Source organism: Lissotriton vulgaris, chromosome 9 (assembly GCF_964263255.1).
Source record: "Lissotriton vulgaris chromosome 9, aLisVul1.2, whole genome shotgun sequence".
NCBI classification, from domain to species: domain Eukaryota; kingdom Metazoa; phylum Chordata; class Amphibia; order Caudata; family Salamandridae; genus Lissotriton; species Lissotriton vulgaris.
The window spans coordinates 770280938-770298445 of NC_141697.1; positions in this window are offsets into that span (position 1 = coordinate 770280938).

The following is a 17508-nucleotide window of genomic DNA, read 5'->3' on the forward strand; positions in this document are numbered from 1 at the left end:
GTATTCCAGGGGATTCTTGTCCTCTCTAATAGTAAACCAAGGAACACTCACCAAACAAGGAAAAATCTTTTAAGTCTAGCTTAGTTATGCATCATACCAAATCACAAATATAATTATTTAATTAAAAAACTTTTTAAGACTGCACAACCAGACAGATCTATTTGGAAAATACAATTGTTTGATATCCAACAAAAAGGTCTACGCATTTCAAACCCCCTGCTTCCTGGGAATCTCCTCAGGATCAAATGCAACTATTTACACTTGACCTCCAAGTGATCAATACATTTTCAACAGAACAAGATATAAGATCTCGAATGTGGCATCCCATTTATCTTTATGCCTTAGACTATCACTTAGGTTACTTGCAGAGACACAGACCCATGATGTTTGGGAACTTTTTATCTTTATGAAACCAAACATAAAGAAAGGTACCTCTAGCATAAATAAAATTTAAAATAAAAACCATCTGGAGTAAATGTGTATTTGGGAGAGAAAGGATGGTGGAGATATCAAAGGTGGTGAGAGGATAAGTAGGAATACAAATAAAGGCATAAGGATGACGTGGGGGAACTGACTAGATTCAGCATCTCTTGAGGGCTATGTCTGCTTCCATGAACCCCTCATTGCAGTTAGCCCTCCCTGCTACAAGGGTAAGTGGTTTAAACCCATTGTCCATATGAACTCTAAACGCAGTTGGGTAGTTGTTTTATAGTTGTTTCCCATTGAGATAACAATCTGCACTTTTGAGATTTTTCTTCTTAATTTCAGGTTTCTAAGAAGATTCTACTTTCAATGCTGTACTTGAACGCAAATCTCCTCTGGCTAAGATTCCGTTGTTCGGGGCCTCGTGCTGTACATCAGACATGTATTTAAGAGCAGCAGAAGATCCATACAAAAGAAAGAAATGGGGAACAAATCATCCACACTCTCTCACCAAAAGGTTGGATCCAGATTCAATTCTGTGTGATAGTGCTGATAATGGGATTTGTAAATATTAAGTCTTGCAAAACGAAACATATCCCTATATTTGGGTTATCTTAGCATCTTGAGAAATGGTTTATTGGTTCATTTGGACTGCCGGACCGAAGACCTCTTCCCATGAGACCTAGGGGCATATTACCAACAACTAGCGATAATTATCTCTAGGTTGGCTTAGCGGCAATAATTTTATCGCCGTGTTGCGACGATTTTTATCGCTTAGGAGCCTTGATATTATCAAGGTTTATCTCCTAAGCGATAAAAATCGCCCGAAATGCATGAATATCGCTGAAAAGTCAGCGATATTCATGCATTAACGAACAAATGCTCTTAGCCATGTTATCCACCTCCCATTGGATAACATGGCTAAGAACTGCTCAGGGCAGGTGTTAGCTTTTGGAGATATTCGCGCTTAGCGCGAATATCTCCAAAAGTTGGTAATAGGAGATAGCGATGTTAGCGACTGTTTCCAGTCGCTAACATCTTGGCACGCCCACTTTGCATGTCATTAGTGATAAATATCACTGACATGCAAAGTGGGGCCCAAGATGTCGCTGTCGCTAACTGGTGTTAGCGACAGCTAGGTAATAGGGAGATAATTTTATCTCCGCTTTCTTGGCTTTTAAAGCCAAAAAAGCGGAGATAAACCCCCTTGATAATATGCCCCCTAGTTCTTATATTCTTTGCTTCATGCGGACATTTCTTCTGGAAGATTGAGGTACTCTTTTATTTCAGCTGTCCCTCTTTCAATGTGTGGCTTTGCACTATCCTCCTACTTAGGTGGATATCTCTGGCTAGGCCAAGTATTTGAGATTTTCTTGGGGCAGGATGTAGGTGACTTCTGATTTTGGGCCTGCTGCTCTCCTCGCCTTTCGTATATCTGATTTTGAGTTGCGGCCCGGCTGGATTTTGAGGTATATTGCAGGGCACATTCCTGCTTGAAATTGTAACTACTGGCATTCAGCTTTATGCAGTAAAAGTGGCTGATTGTCTAACATTACTATTTTTGATGCACACTTCTAACCGCAGATTCCTCACCTTGTGAATATTCCCAGGTGCAGACTGAATATAGAGATTTTCACCTATGCACCAATATGTGGCATTGTGTGGCTCTCCCCTAGCTCTGTAGTGCCCTGGAAATTATGCCAGAACTACATACAGCCTCCACTCCTATGCACTGATGTCAGTTCTTTTCTTTCTGCACTTTCCAACTTGGATCCGAGGCTTGCGCCCTTGTTTTCCTGTCCGTTCACATAACTTAATTTTGCCAAAATGTTATAGTGTGCAAGGGATGTGTCCTCCTGCAAGCTTTAAATACTGCGAGGGTTGCGATAAGCAGATGTCAGTGACTGACCCCCATCAGGTATGCATCTGGTGTCTGGATTCCTCACATGACTCGCAATCTTATGATGACTGTGCCAGGATGAACCCAAAGGCCTTTCGAGACCACACGCCAAGCTCTATATTGCTGAACATCTTTATTATTATTATTATTATTATTATATTTCTTATATAGCGCCAGAATCGACCCCCGAAGGGGTATCTCCGCGCTTGCCTTGGGAACCCGTCCTGGTTTTTCCCTGTGAGATAGCCCCTACAGGGCATCCCCAAGGTGAAAGCCAGGCATCCCGCCGCGGGGGGGCCGTTGTGGAGATTAAGCAAGCTTAATGCCCAGAGTTGCAGAGTGTGAACCCATGATTAGGTCAGGCACCGAAGCGAGAATTATCGAGTCCGTGGACAATTGAGCTCAACACCCTGCCGCATCAGGAATCGAACCTTGGTCCCAGGTCTGACCTCTGCTTCAGGGTCTGCCTGCTCTAACCAGTGAGCCACTCTTCTTTAGAAAGCATTTAATGGCTGTTCTCACTCGAAGCATAGGAAGTGAATGCGTTCTCCCTCCCAAGTCCATTCTTGATAGAGGTCCTCTTTCCTCCCCCCCTTTCTTGGGTAAGTCAAAGTTCAAGAAAAAAATTAGGAAGAACAAATGTGAATCCCCTTCTTCCTGCCGCTCCTGTCAAGAGAGGTTGCAGTGATGTAAGGATGCCTCCCCGTCTCTCTTCCGGTTCTCCGCTTTAGAGCCAGTCCAACAGCTCCATCCAACCAAATTCTCAAGCCCTTCGGTGACACCACAAAAGGTCAAAGCATTCATGTAGGCCACGTTGTGTATATTCGGCACCCTACCAATTCCAGCTAGCTCGTTTAGGTTCCCCAAGGATTTGAGGAGGCCTCCTGTCAGGCTGCTGCTGGTGAATCCATCCCAGATGCCAACTATGCCTCTTGATCCCACTGCTAGTTCCCCATGCGTCAACGCCACCAATGCCAGAGGAAGAACCTATTGTCCTTTTGGACTCTGAAGCAAATCCAAATTCACTGAAATTGCTCTCACTTCGACCGCAGACACCACCCATGCAGGCCCATTAGGACTTTTATGGGACATTACTACAACTGACACATTGATCGGATTCAGAACCCCATGATATTGATGATGATGCCTCACCTTGTTCTATCTGGTGACTCCACGTCATTGCTGCCATTCACAAGGGAAACGCGCTCCACACCGAGCTACCGCCGCGCCAGCAGACATCAGCGGCAGCAGAGCGGACTCGGTACCCCAGGGGGACCTGCTTCAGCGCACGCTGTGCGCGTCACCATCTAGCGCCAGGAGGCGCCTTAAAAGTCGGGTACACCCGCAACGCGGGACGCGAGCGGGACGCCGGGCGAAGCCCGGGCCAAGGGCGGGCCCGTTTTAGCCCGTTCTAGACAGTGAGAGACTGGACTGGGCCATCCCTCTTACTTCCACCCTCTAAATTGAACAGTTGCAAGGTAAAACACTTTTACATCTACAGTGTAATTGGACCATTGTTTGCTACTTATTGCTAGGGCCTTGTTGCCAACCATTGTTTGTTCACTATGTCCAAACAAAAAACGCCTGTCACTCCGGCTAATACAATGCATAATTACCTGGTTCAGGTAGTGACAAAAATTAATAATAATCGGAGGTCCTCCCTAGGTATGGGGGATTCGCCACCTTGTGCCCAAATTAACCAACCAGGGGTGTTTCAGTCTGTAACTGATGATCTCATTGCCACCGACCCTAGTGAAGACCCAGTTGAGCACTTAGAAATTAATGGTTCAATGACCTCTACGGACCAGCAACTTGACCCCTTTACAGATCTGATCAACTTAGAAGACCAAGATAAATCTGTAACAATTGAGGAGTCAGTTATAGAAAGCAATACCCCCCCAACACCGGTCCCCGCTCCAAGAGCAAAAAAAGGGATCACTAAGGCGCCACCTAGAAGAGGTGGCCTACGCTCTTCTAAAAACAAACCTGTAACCCCACCTAGACGAGCAAAGAGAAAGAAAGAGGATGGGATAAGGGAGGAAGAGTATGAAAATGAAGAAGGGGAGGACACCCTTTTAATTAAGCTCATGGGTACACTAGAGTCCAAACTATTAGGTCTAATGAAACCCCTCATATCAAAGGTTGACCAATTAGTTACCAAGGTCAACAAGCTAGAGTCCCTGTTAAGGAAAACCAACGAGGGGGTGGGGGAAATACCAAATCTAGTTGCTTCTAAAATTGAACAAATGGAGACTGCGGGAAAATCACTAGGGGTGACCATGAATACTGGTCTACAAGCTTCTTCAGATCATGTCCAACAAGCTAGCCCTAGGAATGATAATACCTCTGACATGGCCCTAGTTTCTGATGCAGCCCAATTAGTGGGCAACAGCATTCCTGAGACCTTTAACCCAGAATCTGCCCCAGTTGAATTAATTGTTGAAGCCTCGCCCCTCATTTTAGTACTGGCAAACACACCCTTGCTGAAAACTGGTCAGATCGAGTCTCCTGATTCCCTAAGAAACAAGGCTCTTCAGTGGTTGAGTAGTAACATGCATATATCCCCCTGGGGCAAGGAAAAATTATCAGACGATCTGCTTACAGCAAGAAGAGTTAGGTGGATAGGTACTAAGCCAAAGAAATTTCAAGGGGATTGTGTGGTCTTGAACTTTAAGGGCCCCGATGTTCTGCCCGATGTCCTACGGAACATTCTCCCTCCACAACGTAGGACAGCTGAAATAGTTCCACTGACACTGGATTTCTTCTATAGTAGAAGAGGTCTAGTAGCAAAGCCGAGTATATTAAGAACTAAATGGACAGTAGTGGGAAATAGAAGGGCCAGAACAAATCCAGCATGTGAGTGGGGGCTAAGCTTGGATAATCAATACTCTGTGTTAACGGACTTAAATGAGTGTGATTGACTCGCATGTGTCTCTCCTGTTACCCTGAATATGCAGTTGGGCCAAGGGCATGTTAAGATTTCCATGTTAGACGACTCTACACCAGCCCCAGATGTATTTTGTACTTCCTGCTCGGAAGAACAAAATAGAGCCCAGGTGGAACAGGAAAGAACATTGGAGGAAGTTGAGTTGTCATCGAGACTGAATAAAAATATAATACTAGGAGTAGACCCTGCAGAAACATTAAATATTCCTGATATTGTTCAGACACACTCTCAACAGGCTAAACCGCAATTATCAATCATCTCATGGAACATAGCTGGAATTACTAATAAGTTAAACATCCCAGATTGGGTTGATTTTATTAACCAGTATGATATTATCATGTTCCAAGAAACTTGGTCGCTTACACCAATTTTCAGGCAAGGGTATTTAAATTTCTTTGTCCCGGCAAAAAGCAATAGAGTGGGACGTCCCTCGGGGGGCCTGTTAATTTGGGTACGCCAAACTTTAAATTGTTCGGTTAAGCAAAGGTCTATACCCTCTAACGACATTTTGGCACTTGATATTACCTGGCAAAATGGTCATCAACTAGCCCTGTTTAATCTGTATTCAAGGGGAGTAGCCAGGGGTAAATCATCAGAGACCCTATCGTGCCTCGAGAATAATATTGAACAGCTACCAGACCCCACCCACATAATAATAGGCGGGGATTTTAATACTACCTTCGAACCCTTGGGTGAGGAGGATAAAGTCCTGGCTGAAGATGAGGATACCAAGTGGGGTATACCCCAACTAGATATCCCTGTAATTAAGAAATGGAGCACGGTAGCAATACAATTGAAAAGTTTTTGTCTTTCAAGAGGACTTAGAGCAGCAAATGGTCGGACAGTGTCAGATTCTATGGGGAAAAATACCTTTGATAATGGTAGATCGGCCAGCAGGATAGATTATATACTCCTGGACGTAAGGCTCTGGGATAAATTGGTAGATATGGAAGTGAAGGTTAAGATTGAAAGTGATCACAATCCATTGTGCCTGACACTACATACCTACCACGACATATCTGAGTATCCTAGAGAGGATCATATGGTTACACAGGACCTAGTAAGTTCTAATAACTCCCGATACTTGAAGTGGAGTATGCTCCTAGAAGATCTCGCTAAAATAGAGACTCTAAAGAAAGTAGTGGTGGGTGAAGTTGCTAAGATTAAGTCCCATTTTGGACAGACTAATTTTATTGACTACATGATGGCTGCCCACGAGATACTTTTTACTACAATCCAAAGTTTTTTCCGTAAAAAAATCTCCACAAATAAAATGAAGAAAGCGCAAGAAATCAGGGGGTGGTATGATAAGAGCTGCAGGGCAGCTCGAGACAATCTTAGGAAGGAATTAAGACTAGGAAGGCCTGAAGCAGTAAGGCTGGCGAGAAACCAGTATAGGCAGGTCCAAAAATTGGCTAAGAAGCGTTGGGACGAGGATTGTTGGCAAGAACTTAAGGAGATATGTGCCTCCAAGGACTCTAAGCGCTTCTGGGCTTCAGTAAAATGGGCAAAGGGTGGCATAGCACCCCAGCCTGTTAATAATGTCGCAAAGAACAGTTGGATAGAATACTTTCAACCACAGTATGCCCGTAACCCTATGTTTAATAATGTTAGCCTTCCACCACAAGTTTACTACAAAGCACCACTATGTGTTGAGAGGGATGTGAGTGTTGTACTAGACTGTGTAGCGGGGGGGAAAGCTCCAGGTATGGACGGTATTCCGGCTGATATTTTTTTATCTGACCGGAAGTCCTGGTGCACCTACTTTACAATGTTGGCCAATGCAGTGGCTATGGGAGGGAAAGTGCCTGCCTCATGGAAGGGAGCCGAAATAATTCCCATATATAAAAAAGGTGACCGATCCCTGGCTAAAAATTACAGACCCATTAGTTTGATCGACACAGCTCAAAAGTTAATGGGTCGACTAGTGCAAAATAAACTGCAGCAATGGATCGACGAAAATAACATCTTGTCACCTTACCAAGCTGGGTTCAGGCCCCTAACTAGTAGCGTCGACCAAGTCCTCCATTTTCTAACAATTTACTGGAGAAATGTCACCTTGAAGAAGGGGACATTGTATGCAGTTTTTGTAGATTTAAAAGCCGCTTTCGACCTGGTCCCCAGGGAAAAACTTTGGCAGACCTTGGCGGATGCAGGCATAAAGCACGAGTTGCTCACACTCCTTGTTCGCCTACACGAAAACAATTTTGCAAAGATACAATGGGGCAAACAAGGAGAGGTAACTGATTCCTTCCCGGTTGAACGTGGGGTGAGGCAAGGGTGTGTCCTAGCGCCAACTCTCTTCTCTATCTATATAAATGGCATCGTTGAACACCTAGAGAAGATTGCTAGTGACGCCCCTGTAATAGCCGGCTTTCATGTACCAGTTCTCATGTTTGCGGATGATACATTATTACTTTCCCGCACCCCCAGTGGGTTACAAAAAGTAGTTGATGCCTTTGGTGTATATTGTGACGAAAGGGGCCTAGAATTAAACACCGCCAAAACGAAATTTATGTGCCTCAATCAACAGTCCTCTTTCAAGGGTGTAATAAAATACAAAGGAACACCCCTAGAAAGAGTGGACTCTTTTTCATACCTAGGTATCACTCTGCAAGAAAACATGAGCTGGAAACATCACATAACTACAACCCTTCTAAAATTCAGACAGCTAGCAGGTGCCATCTCGCTAAAACATCGAACCTCACTGACAAAGCCTCTGAACTGTGTTATGGAAATTTATTCTATGAAAGTCCTGGGGGCTTGTTTATATGGTTCTGAATTATGGGGTTTCTCAAACTTGAGCGATCTGGGCCGGGCTGAAAATAGGTTTCTAAGAGGGGTCGTAATGGTCCCCCAAAGTACTCCAATAATTCCGTTAAAACTAGACCTGGGCAGAAAATCAGTTGTGGATATAGCGAGGCTTCGGCCCCTCCTATATTGGAGGCGAATTATGGTGACCCCAGAGCTAGGCCACTATGCAGCAGCATTGATGGATGTCATCAAATTCGATCGTTTCCATACTATCCCATGGCTAAGGGAGTTGCGGGGTTTACTCACAGAATTGAAATTGGACCACCTATGGGACAACAAAGATCCATCTTGCTTCCCTTCCAAGGAAAAGCTAAAAGATCTTTATTGGGAGATGATATATCTTGCAATGTTTAGTGACAGTACAAGCGCAAAGCTAACATCTCGCTTCTTAAATCTAAAAATGTATCCATCATATGAATGTTTTTGGGACCTAATTGAAAAACCGTATGACAGAAAACTTTATTTTCAATTCCGCATTGGTACATTACCTTTAAATGCGTTTAAAAAGCATTGGTCCCAGACATGGGATGAACATTGTCACCATTGTAACGAGGAAATTGAACACATCTCCCATTTCCTGTTTTGTTGTCCACTGTATTTGGCCCCCAGACGTAAGTGGTTAAAACCGGTGTGTTTAAAGTTGGGAACCCGAAGCCAATCCGAAGCCCTCAGGATACTTGAATCAGACAGTACAACATTATATGTGGTTGGTGTAGCAAAATATCTGGCGTGGTCGTGGTTAATTCGCACCCGATCTCTATTGGCTACTGTATTATAATGAAATTATGTATATCCATAAATTGTCTTTTTGCGACATACAGTATGTTTTTTAACCTATGGAATGTGTCCTTTTAAATTGTAATAATATGTTGTAATTTTATGACCTTTTACTATGTATTATTCGACATCTAATGTTTAATATGTATTTTTAAAAGTATTTTTATAAGTAGTATTTATTGTATAGGGTTAGGTGAATGCTTTTATGACAAAATGTCGAATAAAGCTTATAAATTGAATTGATGATGATGCCCATGTTTATGAGGAAGAAAATATTTTTGGGGGATCTCTAAGAAGCCATTGGACTAGATAACTCTCCTGACACTGGCCTAAACTCTCCAGTTGGTTTCCACTTGGTGTCAGCATCTTTCGCTATGGTTATCAGGAGGGCTAAGGAAGACCTCCAGCTGCCATCAGTAGAGAAAAAAACTAACGTTCTCTCAGAACTTTTGCATTGTAAGCAGACTGCTTCAGAGCCATTCCTTACATTCAACAAGGACCTAACAGATACCTTAGTGGGCTCATGTATCAAACCTGTACCTTGCCCATCAGTGAATAGGCAAATTGCTAGACAGTACAGTCCTGCTCCTGGGGAACTCATCTTTCCTCCTCTACCACCTTATTCGTGAGAGTTGTGGTACATGCTTCGACACGCAGGTTGAACCATAACTTCTACCCTACTAAATCCCCAGATAGCGACACATAGAGGCATTTCAGAATAGAATGCTATCATCTGCCAACCTAGCACTCAGATCAGTTAAATCATTTGCCTATTAAGACTACTCTCACACGTTATTGGACATCGTGAGCAAATTCTTGCCAAAGGTCCCTGATGAGTTACGCACTAATTTGCCTCATATCATACAAGATGGACAAGACTCTGTTAAGTGCATCATCAGATGGGAGCTGGACACCACAGATTGCTTGGATAGGCTAGTCTGTACCTGAACTGCGCTTCTCGGACATGCTTCAATAAGATCCATAGGCTTCTCCAGGGATGTCTAGGTGTCACTGATCGAATGCCATTTCATGGCACCTGTCTCTCCAGAGATAAACGCTGATTTGACCCCTGAGTGCTTCAAAGAAAGGAGAGCAAAGCACACTCCTGTGGCTGTTCAGCAGCCATGCAGCAGTATCCCCAACACTATTGCCCTTCCGAAGTTTAAGAAGGGGCATTTAGCAGAGGCAACAGAAAAGGCCGGACTCCCCAACAACAGACCTCGTCCCAATCCTTTCAAGGTAAAGATCAGGTCGACAATGCCCAGGCCCTCTGAGTCTACCTATGCCTCCACTCCCAAGCGCCTTTAGCTTGCACTCGGCTGCACATTCTCATCCTGTTGCATGCAGGATCAATTATTACCGCCACGGATGGCAAAGCATGACATCGGACAGATGGGTGCTTCACATTGTCCAGTATAGATATGCCCTACCTTTCCTCCTCATATGCCACCTACAGCCCAGCAATTTCGAGAAGACAATTTGTCTAGTGTACAGAGAGAAGTCCAGGTTCTTTTTGACAAGAGCACCATCAAAAGGGTTCTAGCATACGTATTACTGACTGGATACTACTCCCAATATGTTCTGGTGCTGAAGAAGGTCTGAGGACTCTGTGCTGTTTTTGTTGTTGCTTTACATGGGTTAATATGCCAGTGCTACAAGGGCCCCTGCCTGTTTTAAACAAAATATATATATATTTATTTATTGGTCAATTAATCAAGTTAGCATACCTTAGCAAACAATGTCACAGTATTCCCTCATGAAAACTCATCTTATGTTATGCTACATGATGATCTTTCCCTGCCACTTGTTTTCAGTCCAGTCCACGTAAATAATGCACATATATTGATAAGTGTACCGCACACTCCGAGCAGGGTACCTACCCCCTTCCAAGTACCTGTTCTTTGTGCAGTCTTACATGCTATCTTCTAAGTTTTGTGTTAGCGTTCCCAGTTGTGTCATCTGTGCCCCCGCTTCCTCAAATAACTGTAAAGTGGTCACCCAAGTAGTTTAGTCACCTGCCACCTTGTCATCCATCTGTGATAGTCTGATATGATTCTCCTCTGCCAAAGCCCACTACTTTGTATCGCTAGTCCAGTAAGCTATATTAGGGTTTCTTGCCCTCAAAGAGCCTCTATCAATGTGAATGTCTACCAACACCATTGCTAGATGCAGACATTATATTGCATCAAATTCTTCTTTGGTTTTGCTTCAATACCCAACAAACAGTGTTTGGAGAAAGCTCTATCGCGAACCCCGTTGACAGCTGCTGCCTTTTCACCACTTCAGTCCAATAGTCTTAGATTTTGGCACTGTTCCATGTGAAATGCATGAAAGAGTCCCCTTTCACTCCAAAGAGCAGGCAGTCTACCGACCTACCCTGACAACTGCTCCACTATTAAATCAGGGTTCGATATGTGCGATGCACATAGTTGAATTGCATCAACTTAAATCTGTCATTACTAGTGACCCCTTTCACCTGTGCACACGTTGTCACCTACTCCTTATCAATGAGTTGATTACCCAAATCCCTCTTCCATGCTAGTCTGGCTTTCAGGCCTTGACTGGGGCTGCCTTGGCTACTCCAAAGATTGGTGGGTTCAAAATTCACTTTATGCAATATGCTGATGACTTGGTCCTTTTGGACCACACCAGAATGGGGCTACAAAAGGCGCTGACGGCACTCGCTGTATACAACGATAAAAACAGGCTAGTAGCAAACCCAACCAAGTCTTAAGTAATTATTTTTGGACAATACCCAAGGAAAAAATCTCTAAAATGGAGGCTAGGCAATCTCCTGCTAGAAAGCATGCAGCGGTACACCTATTTGGGCATTTGTTTTCAGGAATCAGGGCGCGCATGTGCCCATCTTAAGTCAATCCAAGCTAAAGGCAAATCCATCACCTATGCCATTTGCAAGCTGCAAGCCTCTTTATACAGCCCGTCCACCACGGCCATCAACAGAGTACTTAAAGCCAAGCTTATGCCAGCACTCAACTATGCTCTACAGGCATTTCCGGGCAAACTGAGTAATGAATTAGAAAAAATTCACTGTAGTGCATATAAGAAACTTTTCCATCTTCCAAGGTGCACTAGAAACACTCTCATTTGCCTGGAGTTCTCACTCAACCAGCAAAACCTGGAAGAGCTGGCCGCCTTAAGTAAATATTACTTTTCAACAACGGCAGCACAGGAGAACACATTAAAGGCAGTCTTGAAAGATATCTTCAGAGAGCCAGGGAATCCCTGGTCGGCCATCCTCGAAGTGGCTATGGTCCAACTCAATCTTGCCATGGATTCATGGAACCCTGAATACGTCAAATACTCCGCCATTAAAAATGCCATTAAAAAACAAGTGCATGCAAGGTCACAGGAACTGGATCTGGAGTCACTGGGAAGAAAAGACTTGCATGAGACCCTGTGTTTTCCGCATACCCTGCATACCTCTAAATATCATCTCATGCAGGCCGTGGGCCATGCTGCCCTCCACAAGATCTTGGCTTATAGACTACACCCATTGCCCGTCAAAGAACTATATCCTTGCGGTCAGGACAGGTTAGAAGTCCGGGAATGCAGGCTTTGCCTGTATAAACGCGAGTCTTTGGCCCACCTCCTCTTCTGCTGCCCGGCCCTGCATTTGGCCCGCAGTCTTTATCTTAGGCCATTACTAAGACAATTAGGGTTATGTACTGCAAAGGAGGGGATTACCCATCTTTATACCCTGTCCACGGTAAAGCATATGGCGGCCTTTGGAAAGTTCATCTTTCAAGCACTGGCAATGCTGATGACTTCTACTGGTCTGATTACAGAGGCTCCTGCCGGCCAATGACCCTTTTCCGATGTATCACCAGGGCCCATTGAGCAATTAGATAAACTGAACTTTTGTTATTTTCTTGATTTTAACTTTTGTAATGTTGTTATTTTTGTATTTTGGTTTTATGTAATGGTTTTCAGTAACCAAACAATAAGTATCATTCATTCATTCACTTGGAAGGGTGTTCCTGGGGTTGCAGTCATCTGTCACCAGCCAAGAAAACTAGAGGTGGAGAACGAAAAACCCAGCTCTTACCTTGGATAGTACATCAAAGAGTGATGGCAATATTTTCCATACGAGAACGTCTGTTTTTCTCTATCACATATACAGTGTTGTGTAAAGGAAAGTGCTATGTTACCAGACTGATTTTCTCTAATAGCATTTACAGGGGCGAAGGGAAATGCTATATTACAAAAAGAAAACACATACAGAATTTTGCAAACGTTTGTTCAGTCACCCAATCAAGTATGCAGCATATGGGAAAAAGGGGATTGCAGCCATCCTAACCTGTCCTATCAAAATCTAACTATGAGGAATGCTCCTTTGCTGATATTCAAATTGGTTATTACATCTGACATTTAGCAGTCAGTGCTAGTTGAGGATGTGGTGGAGCTAATAGAGTAAGTGGGTGGAGCCAGTGGAGGAAAAGTAGGTGAAGCCTCCAACAAACATTTGAGCACATGCCCTTCATATTTTACAAATTAAGCACTGGATAGCGGTTAAATGTGGCTCTGGTGTTGTTTCCAAGGTGGAACGTAATCGATGCGTAGGCACACAACACTACCTACCAATGCGCGAGGGAATTGCAGAGAAAAATCTCTGGATCCTGTCTGCCGCCTGGGGATATTTGCAAAGTTAGAAATCTGTGTTTAGAATTTCAATCAGAAAGAGTGTTATCAAAGGTCACTAACTTGTTAATTCAGAAGCGTATTATATTCCTTCTACAATACTCCTAACTCAAAAGTTTTTCATTTGCCCCCTGATTTAAGGACCATGCAAAAGGTTGGCTTTTGTTAGTCCTAGTAGCGAGAGCATCATGATAACCTCATATGTATTATGAATGTTGTAAACCTCTGGAGCATTCCTTCTGCCTTACCAGACAGATGGTTGATGGGTTTCCAACTCGTGGTAGATGATCTTCCACCCAGGCACATTCATGATTTCCCTTTGCCTGAGGTGCTGGTCTTGGAGTTAGACATCCTATTTCTGAGCTGCCTTGCAGAATGGGCTCAAGGCCAATGTATTATAGCCTTATAGCCCGCCGTAGAGGGCAATACCGGCTATTAAAGGCCCTCTCCAGCGTTAAAGGCCCCGAGCCGAAGGCTCGAAGAAACATTGGAATGTTGGAGCTCCAGGCTTATACCAGCCATTATAAGCCCAGAGCACTCCATTCTTTTCAATGGAGCTCCCAACATTCCAATGCTCTAATATATCTTATTTTTTCAATCAAGGGAGCATCCATCACCCATCTGTCCAGGCTGCAGACAAGAGTGATGTTGTCAATTAGTGGACCAAGATGTTAAAACATGGGAGGACCAAGCAAACACCCTTGTGCTCTCTGATTGGTCTCTGCAAGACAAGTAATGATGCTGGTTTTAAGCCAGACTCTTCTTTGACATTGGACTTCTTGCCACACCTTAGGTAGAGTAATGTTTTAAAGCAGTCAAAATTCATCCATTTTGAACCCCAGAATATTTTGTGGGTAAGGCCTTGCTGAAAGCCTTCAAGGTAGATTTTTTTTCATGCTTATCCAGTCACCTCTATAGGTTGAGTGCAGCTTGCGGTTCGCGTGTTTCAGCCCCGGAGGAGCTTATGCAGCCTTTTATCCTTTGATGGATCAAAATAGTTGCACAGTTGAGTTGGGCAATAACTGCTCTTTAAATGTGTCTCTTTAGTGTGTGGCTAGCTCTGTAAGACTAGAGAGATGCTCAGGTGTTCAGGGTCTCACCACAGCAGCCCACATAGTCAAGAGTAGCTGTTCCTTTGTTATTACCGCCTATACTACAGCACTGCAGTGGTTCTTCGTGGTGGGGTGGGCCACAGAGGTCGTGGCTTGCAAATAAAGATGGTGGAGGCGAACATTGGGGCATATTACCAAGGGCTAGTATCGCCGCTTTCTCGGAGAATTGTGCTGAGAAAGCAGCGATACAGCTAGAGCCCTATTACCAAGGGCACTTTAAAGTCTGGGCCGAGCCCACTGTGCATGTCGGCGATAAACATCGCTAATGACATGCAAAGTGGGCGTTCCCACGTCCAACCACATGTAAAATGTGGTTGGAGGTGGGAACACCCTATTACCAAGGCAGGCGTTGGGAGACAAAAACCTGCGATAAACTAATTTATCGCAGGTCTCCCAACACCTGCTCCGACCAGGCGTTAGGCATTGATAACATGGGGGTGTGGATCATAAAGCTGAATCCACCCCCCCCATATTATCAAGGCCCACATTAGCGCATGAAAACAACGTTTGTTTTCATGCGCTAATGTGCCATATCGCCGACTATCGCCGGATTTCTAATCGCCTGCCTGATGCGCATTGATAATTGTGCACTAATTAGGCGATGAAATCCGGCGATAGTTGGCGATATGGAGATGTGCGTTGTGCGTTTTGCAACGCACACCTCGGTAATATGCCCCATTGACTTTGGATAAATATGTGATCGCACTTTCTGGAATAGGAATTCGACCTTCTCTGAATTTCTGATGCTCACTCTTAGAACTAACTCTGCAGAATCATTCCCTGGTCGATGCTCAGCATTTAAGGAGAAGACAAAAAAGCCAAGCTTTTTACAGCTCATTCATTTAGAGCTTTAAATAACTTGTTAAGTCTTCCTGGATGAAAAAAAAAACATATTTCTGCAGACTGATCTCTCTCTTTACTGAGTGCACTGCGGAAAATGCAAAGTGCAGCAAAAAAAACCAATGTTCTGTCAGATCTGTAATGAGGGACATGTGGAGGAGACAGACTTCAGACAACAGCATCTTTGTGTATGATGGAGAGTCGAAATCCGTAACGACGGGCAGGCAGGGGAGCACAGGCAGTGAATTACAGCAGGTCTTTATTGGAAAGAGGGAGTTCAAATCGGTAATGGGGGACGAGGAAGGCGAAGGAAGGCTGCTCGATGTGGACAAGGGAAAGCATGGTTGGAAAGAGGAGGCACAGATGAGGAATGTGGCACCAGTGAGAGGACAGAGACCATGAGAGACAGCAGCCGGTGCTTGTGAAAGAGAGAATTTACAGTGTATAGAGGGACAGGTTAGGGACTGTAGGCAGTGATTGACAGCGGCAGATCGTGAACGAAATGGAGAGCTCATCTCTGGAAAGAGGCACAAGGCGAGGACCCCGTGACAGCGAGTGAGGGTTGTCGGGATTTGCGAGAATGAGTGCGTTCGCGTTTGGAGAGCGACACAAACGAGGGACTATGGAAGGACAATGACCACAGCAAATGCTTGTGGAAACAAGATCTCGAATCTGGACTGAGGCTCCAGTGAGGGATCATAAACACGAATTACAGCAGGGAATGAGGGAACAGACAGTGAGAAGTTGTGGCGTAACGGTCAGAGCTGCCGACTTTGGAACTGGGGAACCAGGTTCCAGTCTGGGCGTCGGCTCAACATCCTGTGCAAATCCCTTAATCTCCCCGTGCCTACCAAAAAATAATTGTGTCCATGTGTAAGGTATCTGGGGGCAGATTTACAAGTCCCTTGCGCCTCTTTTGCGCCACTGTTGCGTCTCTTTTGTGACGCAGAGACGGAGCAAAAGATGCACCATGGTCCGGGCTATTTACAACGTGAGGCATCTGGGAGATGCGTCACGTTGTTAAGCCCTGCGCCTTAAGGAGGCGTTCCGGTGCAGGAACGCCTCCTAAAAGTCGCGGAGTGAAATCTACAAGATTTCACTCAGTCACTTTTAGGCCAATGCTACGTCAAAACCCTGCGCCTTCTTGAAGCAGGCGTAAGGCTTGACGTAGCATTAGTAGAATGGGCCCCCAGAGCATTGCTGGAGCTGCGTCGCGAATGCGACGCAACTCCAGCAATGCGACACCTTTACGGCACAGATGCGTGACGCATCTGTGCCGTTTTTGCCCCATGGTGCGCCGCATTGTAAATGCGGCGCATCATGGGTGGCGGAGGCATGGCGCACAACTACTGGCGCATCCCTGCTAATTTGCAGGGATGCGCCAGTAATTGTAAATATGCCCCCTGGTGCTCATGTAAAGCGCTCCAATACCCTCAGGTCGAGTTCGCGCTATATAAAACGGTAAAACAAAACAAAAAAGGTCTGAGTGGGATAGGTTGGCAGCAATCGATAAAGAGGAAGCTAGTGTGCCAGGGAGCAGCAGTCCTAGTGGAACCAGCGGCAGGGCCGCTTTGAGTGGAAGGAGGGTAGCGTGGATCTGTCACGAGGATCTGTCGGGTGGGGGCGGGGTTTGTAACCTGTGGGCACACACGCTCCGCAGCTCTACATGAGTTATGTGTAATTAGCACGATTAATTCTGCAGCCCTGCTCGTAAGGTAATGGCTGCACGCCGTGAATACCTGAGCGAACACCAGCGGGACAATGCCATTTGTCGTCATAGTGACCATAAATATTGAGGAGAGAAAAGAGGGGTGAGCGTTGCAGGTAGAAGGAAGCGTGGGGAAATCGGAGGATTGAGAGAGGGAGAGGCAAGGAATGAGTAAAATAACAATCAGATGGACAAGAGGCAACCAGGAATGTCGGGAGGATGAAAGGGTTCTAAAGGGCAGTGTACACAGTGTGGATTTTGTGTGTTACGCGATACACCAACGCGAGTACGGTTTAGAGTTTTGGGTATGTGAGAGTTAACCGGGATG